This window comes from Miniopterus schreibersii, assembly GCF_964146895.1.
Source record: "Miniopterus schreibersii genome assembly, chromosome: 11".
NCBI lineage: Eukaryota > Metazoa > Chordata > Mammalia > Chiroptera > Miniopteridae > Miniopterus > Miniopterus schreibersii.
This window is the reverse complement of record NC_138111.1, coordinates 56,120,083-56,132,958: the sequence shown is the minus strand read 5'-3', so window position 1 is coordinate 56,132,958 and position 12,876 is coordinate 56,120,083. Positions and strand designations below refer to the sequence as shown.

The 12,876-nt window shown below is 40.8% G+C and overlaps 1 protein-coding gene across 3 annotated transcripts in view; it reads right to left on the bottom strand.

The window, feature by feature from the left end:
• The window catches only part of FOCAD (focadhesin), a 256,525-nt gene extending 243,897 nt beyond the window's left edge, over positions 1-12,628 (bottom strand). For all 3 annotated transcript variants that reach the window (XM_081150464.1, XM_081150465.1, XM_081150466.1), the window contains exon 1: positions 12,559-12,628. The gene's annotated coding sequence lies outside the window, so the exon portion shown is untranslated. The remainder of the gene's footprint in view (positions 1-12,558) is intronic.
• Positions 12,629-12,876: the final 248 nt, after the last annotated feature.

Genomic DNA, 12,876 nt, shown 5'->3' with positions numbered 1-12,876 from the left:
TAACACCTAAAAAAAATTTTAGTCATAAATAGTAAATTTTATGGAGGTCATTATATGTTTTGATCTGTCAAAAACTAAAGAAAGGCCTGTCATATATGATGGAATTTGGCCAGAGAAATGAAGGAAAAAATGAACATTCCAGGCAGAAGGTTCACCAAGGGCTACAACCTCGAGGAGGAAGCAATGGGCAAGTTTAGGGACGACACGGACAGAGTGTGGCTGGTGCAAGTGAGCAAGTTGGGCCGTAAAAGACAACAGAGTGAAGCAGGGGCCCAGATCTCATAAGCTCCTGTGGGGCAGGCCCTGTGGGCCTCTGGATGTTCCTGAGTGAGGGGGGAAGACCTAGAGGATTTCGGACCGAGGGATGGCATATATAACTGTCACTATAAAAAAAGATCATTCTGGCTTCTATGGAGCATAGACCATCAGAGGGCAAGGATGGAATAATAAAAGGAGATCAGTTAGGTTACAGCAATAATCCAGGAGAAAAATTGTGTTGCCTTAGATGAGGAGAACAGCAGTGGAGATGGTGAGCAGAGGTCAGACTTTACATACATTTTGACAAAATCTGCTAACGGATGAAACATGGAATAGAAGAAGACTGAAGGATAACTCCAAGAGGTTCTGACAACTGGAAGAAAGAAGCAGTCACACACAGATACATAGAAGACTAAAGGCATTATTCACATGTTTTTAAAATATTACAGCAATGCCTGAGTCTCCTAAGTGCTTGGGGCACAATTTACCTTTGTCCATGTCAGCAAGGCTCCATGACAAAAGGGTCCTAAGAGCAGAGAGTACAAGCTTGATCAACTTCTCAATTTTATTCGAGGCCAATCTTGACTACACAAGGCAAATGTTAAAATTTGTAGGCTTAGCTCCAGCCTGGATTTACATTCAATTCATACCCAGTACCAATGCTGCTGTCAACACCTGCCCCAGGCCTCCCCGCTCTCCAATCCCTCTAAGTCCTCGGTGGCCAATTAACCCTAACTATCTTACACAGCTCAAAAATCTTACAAACTAAAAACAAAAATAAGAGACAGAAGGAGGGAGGTGAAACAAGCAAACTAGTAGGTAGTAGGTGAGTAGATAATCCTTACTCTCTCCACTGCCGAAGCCTTCACTGTCCATTCCATTTCCTGTCTCCTTCCAAGTGTTATGTCAAATGCTCAGTACATCCTGAAGGCACTGTGTATATGTGTAAATGTAGTATTGGGGGAGCAGAGAAGGAAATATTGTTGTGAAGTGATATTGTAAACAGATTGTGAAGAAAAAAATCAAAATGTATTAATTTCTTTAAAAATACATTTAAAGATATTATGTCATTTTGTTAATATAATTGAATTGGGAATGAATCATCAATTGTTGCTAAAACTGTTAGGTTAAAAAATGATGGGAACTTCATATTAGAGAGGCAAAGATGACCCCACCTGAACCCAATGATTTATCTTAGTGTCACTAAAAAGGAGATAACCAGACATTGTGTCCTCACAATGTGATGGAATAAGACATACACAGAGCCCTCTGAGAATATGTTGCCTAAAAAAATTCAAAATGGAGCTACAGAGCTCTGTATATTGAACTACAATTTATAGACAATACAAGAGGTAGAGGGACAAGGTAAAGAAAACCACTTGCAGAGAAATAGGTCAAGTTCAGAATTTGGGACATTTTAAGGACAAATGATTGTTTCTCCAACAAATCAATAACATGAGAAACAGATGGGGTGGAGGGACTATTATAGTATAAATGACCTGAGAGACATAATAACCAAATACAATTTGGAAACCTCATTTGGACTCTGATTCCAACAAATCAACTTTAGTAAGACATCCTTGGCACAGTGAGAAATTCTGAAATACGGACTGACTACAAGATAACATTAAGGAATTGGTGTTAATTTTGTTAGCTGCAATAATGACACAGTAATTAGATTTCAAATAAAAACTCCTAAAAACTTAAATAAAAAGTTCTTATTGTTAAAGATAATTACTTTTTTAAAAAGCTAAAAGAAGAAAATGTGTTAGAGGAGAGAGAAAAGAAAATTGAAAATGATGGTTTTGTTGAAACTAAGTTCACTTACTATACTCCCTACTTACGTTTGTGTGTGTTTGAAATTTTCCTCAACAAGATGTTTTTAAAAATAAAACAAAATGGAAAAAAACAACCAGAAGTTGTACGATTGCAATGTAAACTGTTTAAAAAAATTATTACTGTTAGCAACTGGTAATTTATGTGAATGGAGTTTTCCTTGATGCTATGCAACTAAAGCAAAATACAAAACCAGAATGCAAAGGTAAATTGGAGGTTGAGGCACTTAAAAGGTTATCATCTTCATTCGTAATCAGTAATTTTAAAGGTTACGCCTTGTTCCATGAAAAGGCCGTGGATGCAAAGTGGCCTCCGAATGCCAAAGGAGCTGAGAGGCCAAAGAAGGAAGCAGACAAGTCCAGCTTGTCGGCTAATGAGTTTAATAGGGAACTTAGTACAGAACCGGGGTCCTGGGCCACAGCAGGGCACTCAGCACCCTCTATCATCCCGGGTTAGAGATGGACCCACATTCTACAAAGGGAATTTGTGGGTGGTCAGGGGGAACCAAGAGGCCAGATACCAGGAGGCCCTGGCGCCAGGGTGAGCTAAGAGAGGTAACATCGAGGGCACCTTGCCCCAGAGGATTAATGAAAATTCCGTGATTAGCCTGAAGCCTCTGCACACATTCCAGAGTCCACCAGGGGGGTGGCGAGGAGGTCACAGGTCAGGGTTCCTTCACTCAGAAGTTAAGCAGGTGGATTAGCTTCAAGATGGAGTCAGCTCTGTCCTCACATGCTCATTATAACAGCTTCAAGTTCAGACTGAGTTTATAATAAGCTTATGCTGTAAATTAGCACGTAACATACTTTATTTTGACTAATAAAAACATCTCTCTTACCTGAAGATCTCAATAAGATCTTTGGGAAAGGGGAAAGGTCCAACAGTTTAAGAAAAAGGTCTGACATTTTTCTGCCTTAGACTATTCCTTTCACATATTAACTACTTCATCTTTGCTTTGAGCAAAAATGTTATGATGTACAACTCCAAGTGAAGGGGCTGCGATGAAGTATCTAAAGAGCAGGTGTTCTATGCAGCTGACTGGAGAATGTGATACTGTTCTTTCAAAGAATAAAAAGCCTGGATGTGAAGAACACTTTGGCTAACAGACCTCTTTAAATAAAAGGGGGCGGGGGGGGGGGGTCACAAAAGTACCTGCAAAAAGAGGTCAGGAATTTCCACAGATAATAACCCAGGATCTGTTTCAAGGTCTTTTCCATAAACATGGAAGAGATACCTAGGACTGGAAAATGTTCCCTACCAAAAGTCTACCTTTCATTCATTCATTCAACAAATGTTTATTAGATGCCTACCTTGTGCCAGATGCTGTTCAAAGCACTGGGGATACAGACAAAAATCCCTGCCTCTACAATCCACATTCCTAGTGGAGGAATGATGAAATAAGCAAAACAGTAGATAATAGAGCATTTTCTAAGATACGTGCTAGCTACAAAAGTAAAGCAGGGAAGGGGGTTAGATGGTACTAGAGAGGGGTGTCAGTGTTAAAGAGGAAGGTCAGGGAAAGGCTCACAGAGGTGAAACATGAGCAAAGACTTAGAGGAAGTAAAGGAGTCCATAGTCTCTGAGGAGAGGACTCATTCTAGGCAGAAAGAACAGCAGTACAAAAGCCATGGGGAGAGCAGGCCTCATATATCTAAGAAACAGAGAAGAGGCTAACTGAGCAGATTTAGGGAGTGAGGGAGAGAGGAGCTGGAAATGAAATTAAAGAGGCACCAAAGGGGGCTCAGGTCATAGCGAGCCTCACAGGCCACTGCCTTTTAACTCTGAGTGCCAATGGGAAGCCACTGGAGGGCTTGGGGCAGAAAAGAAAAGAAATCCAACTCCAAGTTTTATTGTGTGTTTTGCAGGTTTTTTTTAAATCACTTTGCTGCTCTGCTGACAATATCATAGAGAGCAATGAGAGAACAGAAGAGACCAGCTAGAAGGCTATGGTAGACTGCAAAACAATGGCCCCCAATTCCGCGCAGTCCCTGCATGCACCTTTCTGTACAAGGTGACTTTGCTGCTCCCCTCATAAAGAGGTAGTCTATTTCTCCACCCCCCTGAATCTGGGCTATCCTCATGATCTGCTTTGATCAACAAGGGAGAACTAAAGTTGTGGGAGTTCTCAGTCTAGGTCTCAAAAGGCCATGCAGCTTCCTCTTGCTCTCTTGCTTCCATTAAACCACCACGGGAAGAAGTGTGGGACAGCTACTGGGCCACACGGAGCAGAGGCGAGACATCCCAGCTTCCAAGCCTACCAGTCCCCATGGCTGTATGAGTGAGCCCAGGCAAGACCAGCAAAAGAACGGCCCCCCCACCCAAGCTCAACCCAAACTGCCAACCCCAGAATCATAAAAGAATAAACAATTGTTGCCTTAAGCCACTAAATTTGGGAAGGGGGTGGTAACAGATAACTAATAAAGGGGATAGTGCAACGTCAAGGACATAGGCAAATGGGGGCTTAGACTAGGGTGAGAGCAGTGGGGAGTGAGAAGTACTCAGATTCTAGATATATTTTGAAGGTACAGCCAAGAGGATTTTCTATTAGTTTATATGTGGATTATGAGAGAAAGAGAAGTCAAGAATGACACCCAAGTTTTTGGCCCGAGTCGTGGAAAGGACAGAGTTTCCATTAACTGAGATGAGGAAAATCACAGGGGCAGCAGGTATAGTAAGGAAATCAGGAGTTGTTTGAGGTTTCCATTAGTCATCCCAATAGAAATGCTGAGCAGGCATCTGGATATATGAAGTCTGTAGTTCAAGGAAAGAGGTCCAGCTTAAAATATAAATATAGGAGCTAATAAGGGAATTACTAGTATTTAAAACTAGTATTTAAGGGCTTAATGATATGACTGAGCCCAGGAGGATTCCAATGTTAAGAGATCAGAGATATAAGAAAGAACCAGTAAAAGAGTTTAAAAAAAAAAAAAAAGCAGGAGGAAAACCAAGAATTGTGGCATCTTTGATATCAGGGGAAGCAAGAGTTTCAAGAAGCAGAGAGTGATCAGCAGTAATCATTTTGCAATTTATAAATGTATCAAATCAACACACTGCATATGTTAAACTAATACAAAGTTATATGTCAATTATATCTCAATAAAGCTGGAAACAAATGCTGATGGGTCAAGTAAGAGTTGAGGATTAAAAGAACGACCTTTAGAGTTAGCAAAATAAAAGTCATCATGACTTTGAGGAGAGCAATTCTTTTAGAATGGCAAGGAGGAAAGCCTGATTAAATCCAATTTAAGAAAGAATAGGAGGAGCCCTGGCTGGGTAACTCAGCTGATTAGAGCATCGTCCCGATACACCAAGGTTTCAGATTCCATCTCTGGTCAGGGCACACACAAGAGGCAACCAATGAATGTAGAACAACATCCATTGGAACAACAAATTGATGTTTCTCTCTCTCTCTTTTCCTTCTCTCTCTAAAATAATAATAACAATAATAATAAAAAGAATAGGAGGAAAGTAATTGGACACATAATGATAGTTTTGCCATAAAGGGGGAAAAAGAAATTGTGTTGTGGCTTAAGAAAGGAATGGGGTCAAGGAGTAATTATTTTTTAAGAGTAATTATTTTTAAGAAAGGAGGAATAAATAACAGCAATATTGATATACAGCAATATTGATATAATGCAGGGAATAATCTCAGGGGACAGATATGCTGGAGTCAAATCTCTGAGTAGGTGAAAAAGCACAGGGTCTTATGCATGAGTGGGAGTTGTCGTTAGAAACACTAAGAGTCCTAAAAACGACAGGAAGGAAATCAGAGGTAAATGCAGGTATGCCCACCTCCCACATCCATGACAACTGTCATTAGCATCAAGGCATCTTTCACACCTCTGAGCCCAGAACTGACCTAAAAATGCTCAACACAACTTTCCAGGCATCCTAACAATAGATGAGAAATGTCAAATGTGGTAAAAAGTATTTGCTGAAGTAGTTTGGAAGACCAAAGGTCAAAAAGGGGTGCATAAAATAAAAGAAAGCCATTGTCTCTGCTTTCTCTGACAGACAACACACATATTCACTAGAGATATAGGTTAGTTTTAAATTCAGAAACCATACTATACCTGTACAATAACAGAAACTACGATTTGGTGAGTAAAAGTTGACAACGGGAAGCTTCACAAAAGCTTGAAATCTGAACTACTATTTGGAACTTCAAAGCGATCCATATGCTTCAGAAAACCTATCACACTTACACCCAAATCTAACCTCTTTCTAACCTGCCTTCCTCTTTACTACACAGTCTTCCCTCCAACCCTTTTGAACTCTTGATACCATGGTCATGAGTTCTTATTAGATGCTCTGCTTCTCTGTTAGATGGTCCCCCTACCTCCTAGATCTAATGGAAACTAGACTCTCACTCTTTAGTGACTAACTTCTATGAAGGCTAATCATCCTTCCAAGCTCCATGGCCTCCCAAAATATTTCCATACCATTTACCTCCATATCTTTGAGGTCATGCCATCTAAGTATCTTCATCTCTCATATATACTGACAGAAAACAATCTCACAATCTAGCTCTCCACCATGGGCATCACAATCATCTGGGGTTAATGTCTAGGTAAGTAATACTTCCAAAGCCCCAGTCTCATTGTACTTTAACGCCTACATAATCTCCATTTCGGCCATCTACATCCATGGCCAAACCCTATTCTCCGTGAGCACCCTAAAATCTTGGCCTCCAAAATCCTACTCCAACCACAGAGTACTTCTATCCTATCCACCTTCTTTCTCTTATTCCTACATACACTTGTATGTTTACCTTATCCCTTGAACCAATTATTTTTTTCTCAATCTTTCAGTCCTCTCCTGAATGGGTACCACCCCTAACCAGTCTAAACTTCACATTCCATCATTTCAACCACTCTATGGCCAATATTTTGTACTCCCTTGCATCCCGACCATGTGTACACAACAAATTCTGCTAAATCTTGCTACAGAAAGTCACAAAATTATATGAACTAGTATCATTACAAATTAGTGATCCTTGCATATCTGGTAAACCATCCTAATGTCTCTAGTCACTCTCTTCCATTCCCTGTGGCATGTGACAGTTGACTCTTCTCCAATTCTCTCCCTTGTCTTCTGGAGCTTCACTGTCATCAGGCTGTTCCTTCTCAGTATTTTTCATTGGATCACCTTCCTTATATTGTGGTGCTTCCCAGAGTTTCTCTTCTGTTTTATTCTTATTCCACAAACTCTCTCTTAGGTATCACATCCATTCTCACTCTGTTTTAGCTGTCACCTAATACACTGATAACATCCGTTCTAATCTCGAGATAGCGTAGACCAATGCAGTCAACTGCCCACTGAAGAGAACCAACTGTGTGACCCAACTGGGTGACCCAAAAGCGTGTCCAAGGCTGATTTTATTCTCTTACACATCTGATAATCCTCATGTGATTCCTCTCTTGGGAATCATAAACCTAGGAAGCATCCTTGAGTCGATCTTTTCCTCACACTGCATATCAAACTGGACATTAACTTGATCACCCTAGTACATCCCAAAGCCATCCTATTTTCCCAAGCCCCACTGCATAATTTGGAGTTCTGCATCTTACCGTCACAAATAGGCCATATAAAACTGATCTTAACTTTCCTCTACTTAAGCTCTCTTACCCATGGATCACCACAGCCTTAAGGGTAAAGGTCAAAGTCTTTAACATGGTGGGGAAGAGGGCCTTTTATTTATTTGGCCTTTGTTTACTTATTAAACTTCATCTCTCTGTTCTCTCCTTGGCCTAACTTTTTTCTTGTACTTCAAATGCCCTATCCTCCATCCTCACCAACTAATTCCTACTTACTTTCAAAATTCAGTTCAAGTAAAAATTCCTCCAGAAAGCCTTCTCTGAATCTCCTAAATTCTCATTTCCTATAGTCGCCATAGTACTCTACGCCTACATGTAATTACAGAATTGATCTCGTACTTTGGCCTTGTCACTGGCTTCCATGCAATAACACAAGCTACTTGAAGAAAAGTTAGGGACTTTGAACCAGAGCAGATGCCCTGTCTTTGTTGAATGAAAAAATAAATGATGAATATAATAGCTTTATTATCTATGACTCTTCAAAATTATATTTACTTAAATGTTTCAAAACAGCTTGAATAAAAGTTTCCTCTATTCCCTCCATGTTTATATTCTAATAGCATATACTAAAACCTGAAGGTTTGATCACATAAACCTGTTCAAGGATTGTTAAGTGAGTAAAACTTAAAGTAAATTCTAAAAGCAGCTAGACCAAAGATAAAGGTTTGTTAAGAGAGGAGGGAAAGGTATACCCAGGCAGCCAAAAACACCTCATTAACAAGAACATTCATAATCATAATATTTATCAGCCAAATTAGCAAGCAGTTGGTTATCTGACCAAAAAGAGATTAGAAGATATATTCTAATGCACTGGAAAGAACTAAAGTCATCAGTTCAGAAGCCTGGATGAAATGCTTCATTAGTCCCCAGACAAGTGAAAAGATAAATCTTTAAGTAAAAAATAAACAACCTATCTATGCAGTTTTAATTCTCAACTTCCTTGGGCCTAAAGAAATGTTTCTTATCAGGAGCAATGGAAAATTATATGGTATGTAATGTAAAACCCTTTGAAATGTCTTTAAAATATATAAAGCTAAAGTAAACTCAGGCTAACTGAAAGCCAATATAAATTAACAAACGTAAAAATCATAAATGCAATTTTATGACTTCCATTTTGACTTAAAATAGGTTAAAAAATTGAGGGCAAGTACTTAGGGGACCCAATTTATAAAAACTATAATGTGTAGTCTAGATGTTTGAAAATAAATGGAATCATCCACATTGCTTAAAAAATTTCTTTCAAATAATTTAAATGGAAGAAAAACTGACAACCATTCCTTGTCCTGTTAGCTTAGCAAGTCTTATCTCCTATCATGTAGAAATAGCCCACAACCTTTACCCAACTTATCACTGTGAATCACAGATTTATATTATATTTATATAACCATACCATTTTATTACACTACCCATCTCTAAGTCTCTTGTACTTTTTAAAAAACATGTGATACTTACAGATTGTTCATCTCCTAAAGCAACATGTATTGCCCACTTGATCAAAGTTTAAATTATCACCTTAGGTTTCTTTTTATTAGATAAACTGAGTTCATTGTTATAAGCCAAGAAATATTAAGATCGAGTTTTGCTATAGACCCACCAACAATCCTGACACTATTATTTCTTTACACTTCTTCCAAATATAGTTATATAATTGTATGTTTTGTTGTGGTTTTTTTCCCCCTCAAATTTTTTATTTTTTTATTTTTTAATTTTCACCTGAGGATATTTTTTCCATTGCTTTTCAGAGAGAGAGAGAGAGAGAGAGAAACATCAATGTGAGAGGGACACATTGATCAGTTGCCTCCAACACACCCCAAACGGGGCGAGGGATCAAGCCTGCAAGCGAGGTACATGCCCTTGGCTGGAATTGAACCTGGGGCCCTTCAGTCCACAGGCTGACACTCTAACCACTGAACCAAACCAGCTAGGGCTCCCCTCAAATTTTAAACTAGAAAAGACTTCACTTGGATTTTTTTCCTCAGCTCTTACATTCCTCCTCAATCTTCCCATCTTGATCTAGTCCATGTCTAGAACTAGGAAGGTCAAGCAAAATCTTGAAAAGTTGTATTTTCTTGCCATGGCTGGGTGGCTCAGTTGGTTGCAGTGTTGTCCAGGACACCAAAAGGTTGCGGGTTCAGTCCCTGGTTGGGGCATGTACCAGAGGCAACGCAGCAATGTTTCTCTCTCCCTCTTGCTCTCTCTCTAAAAATCAATAAAAACATATCCTCAGGTGAGGACAAAAAACAGGAAATTATATTTTCTTGAATTTTCCATGGCCCTAATAGTGATGTAAACAATTTAATTCAACTAATGGTTTATGGACGATATCTAAAAGTACCACAAGGCTATGAATATTATGTTTCAAGAGAACTATTTTAGATATCTTTTTACTCCTGCAAGAAGGCCAAACAATGTACTTATGAGTACAGTAAACCCCCGATTTTGCGGATCTCAACTTAATGGACTCCGGACTTAGTGGACAAAATTTCCAGTCCATATGTCATAGGTGAAAATTAACATCCTGTTAATTTTAAAACTCTTCTAACCAAGATTTGCTTGTAATGAAATTAACATGTTATTTTTGTTATTAATTCACTGTTTTTTTTAACAAATTTTAGTGAATAGGTCATATGTTGAAAAAACACTGTAGTAATTTTGCTGACATAAATATTACATATCTAGGACTATAGTCTACATATTTAAATCCAGAAGTCACTGCTCGTAAACAATGTTTGGCGAATGATCAGCATGTGATCACACCACATCTCGAAATAGTAATTGGTTCTGCTGTCTCCTGGCAAGACTTTCTCCAGCAGTTTGAAGAGTGCCAGCCAATGTACCCAAATGCGCTAAGCCACACCCCAGCTGTGTGCATTTGTTTACTAGCAGTGACTGGTGAATGCATGCATTTACTAGACCTATTCAATATAAATTTAAAATTACAGTAATACATATAGAAAAGTTTTCTGTGAAATTAAACTTTTCGCACATACTTAATTTTAATTACATAAACAAGTATACATAAGTAAAACCAGACAAACTAATTTGTAAATTTTTTAACATACACGTTCGGAAAACCTGTTTTACTATATAGCAGACTTTCGGCTTTAAAGAACACCCTCTCCCCAAATTAGTCCATTATATCAAGGTTTTACTGTACCATCAATCAATCAACAAATGAAAAACTATTGTTACATCTTTATGGGCATTTTTACTCTCAAACTAATGATTTATTACCTTTTGGTTATCAATTCTCCACTGGAAGCAGCAATCAAAATATAGCAAATTTTAGGTTGATAAAATAATATCCACCTATTGACAGACATTAGCCAGGTGATGGTAAATACCTAACATTAACCAAGTCAGCAAATACCTAAGACAGAGATTTTAGATACCACTTATCTACCAAAGTAAGTAAAATTGCTTTGAAAATTGCATTAGTATCCAATTGTTTTTATACTATACCATTATATGTAACATTTAAATGCTTCTGATCACTACATTTCAAAATTCAGATGAGTCATAGTGCTTCATATGCAGGAATTGGATGTGAATCAAAATTATAAACATGCACTTGCCTGCTGGTCAAAAATTGAATGTGGACAGATTTTTTTTTAATTAAAACATAAGCACTAAATACATCCTGTGTTTTTAAAATGATCAGTTCTCAACTGTTAACACAATAAACATGCCATTTGCCCCTCCTATCCTTAAACATCTCAAAATTACAGAATACTTCGAACCCATGCCCTCACATTACAGATAGGCGCCTCAGAGCTAGGGGACTTTGGTGATAGAGTCAGCACGACTAGGGCTCTGGGCCATCAGAGTCTGAGGCTTACTAGAGGTGACAGTAAAGAAAACAAGGAGGTACCAGAAGAGCTCTATCTTGTGATATGGGATCATAAACTTTTGTACCTAAATCTAGAACCTGAAACTGAACCATCAACAAAAATTCCATCTCAAATCTACACAGTAAAACTGGCAGATAAACTGGAAGAAAAGGCAGGGAATGCCCATTTTAGTTTGTGGCCTAAGACCCTGATCATCAAAAAGGTCTGTTGAATGGATGAATGAAGATCGCATGACACTTGTTAGGATGACTTCATTGATTTTAAAAGCTCCAAATTCAGGAACTAAACTAAGGGATCAGGATGCCACAGCTGAAATTAAAACTCAGGGAGAGTAGGTACATCATAACTGCAAGTATCTGCAAATCTCCGGAGAGCTTTTGCAGACATCTCAAAACATGCATTCATACATGTATGTGCTATTATATACATATAGACACATACCATTTCTGTGGGTAATTCCCACAAGTGAGGACCAGAGAACCAGATTTGAAAACAGGCCCTGGTCACCCATAAGCCTTTGCATTAAGGTGAACAGGATCTGAGTGAGTCACTGGCCATGAGGAGACAGCCACCCCAGGCCAGGCAGGACACGGCCAGAACCCCCTGCACTGCCCCGCACTGCCCCGGACTAGGGACCGGCCAGGGGAGGCTGCGACGACTGCAATCCACTGCACGTAAGTCGGGACCCCGCCGAGCCCCATCGCAGGCACCGGAGCCGCCCCACCCAGGCATCGCGGAGCTCTCTAAGGCAGAAGGCCTAGCTCCCCCGCAGCTCAGAATCCAGAAAAGCCAGGACGGGGCAAACGGCAAGACCTGTCCCTTGCAAGCCGCCCCACGCCGCGGCACGGCCCTGCGCCACATGCTCCAGTGCCCCATCTCCCAGCAGAGCCCCTAGCCCGCGGGGCCTCGGCCGCCCTGCGCACAAGCTGAGACCAGCCACCGGCTGGTGCGGCCCGCGGCGTCTGATCAGGGGACAGCGTCCGAGTGCCCGCCGTCTGCCACCCAGCATCGCTTACCTCCCTTCTGCCACCAGCTCCGGCGCGCACCGGCTGCCTGACGTGGCCCGCCCCGCCGTCTCGAACGCCGAGGGGCGGGGTCTACGGGGAGACAGCCAATGGCCTGCGGACTGCCAGGGTCTGCCCCGCCTCCTCCAGCTTCGGCCCGCCCTCCCTCGCCAGCGCGCACGCGTGTCCAAGGCCGGGCCGGGCCCTGCGGCTGTTTGGCTGCGCGGGAGGCGGAGGCGGAGGCTGAGCCGGGCTCGGCGGCCGCGGGAGCGGGAGGGCGGCGCGCGCAGGTGCCGGCCGCGCGGCTGCGCCGCAGGGGGGGAGTCCGCC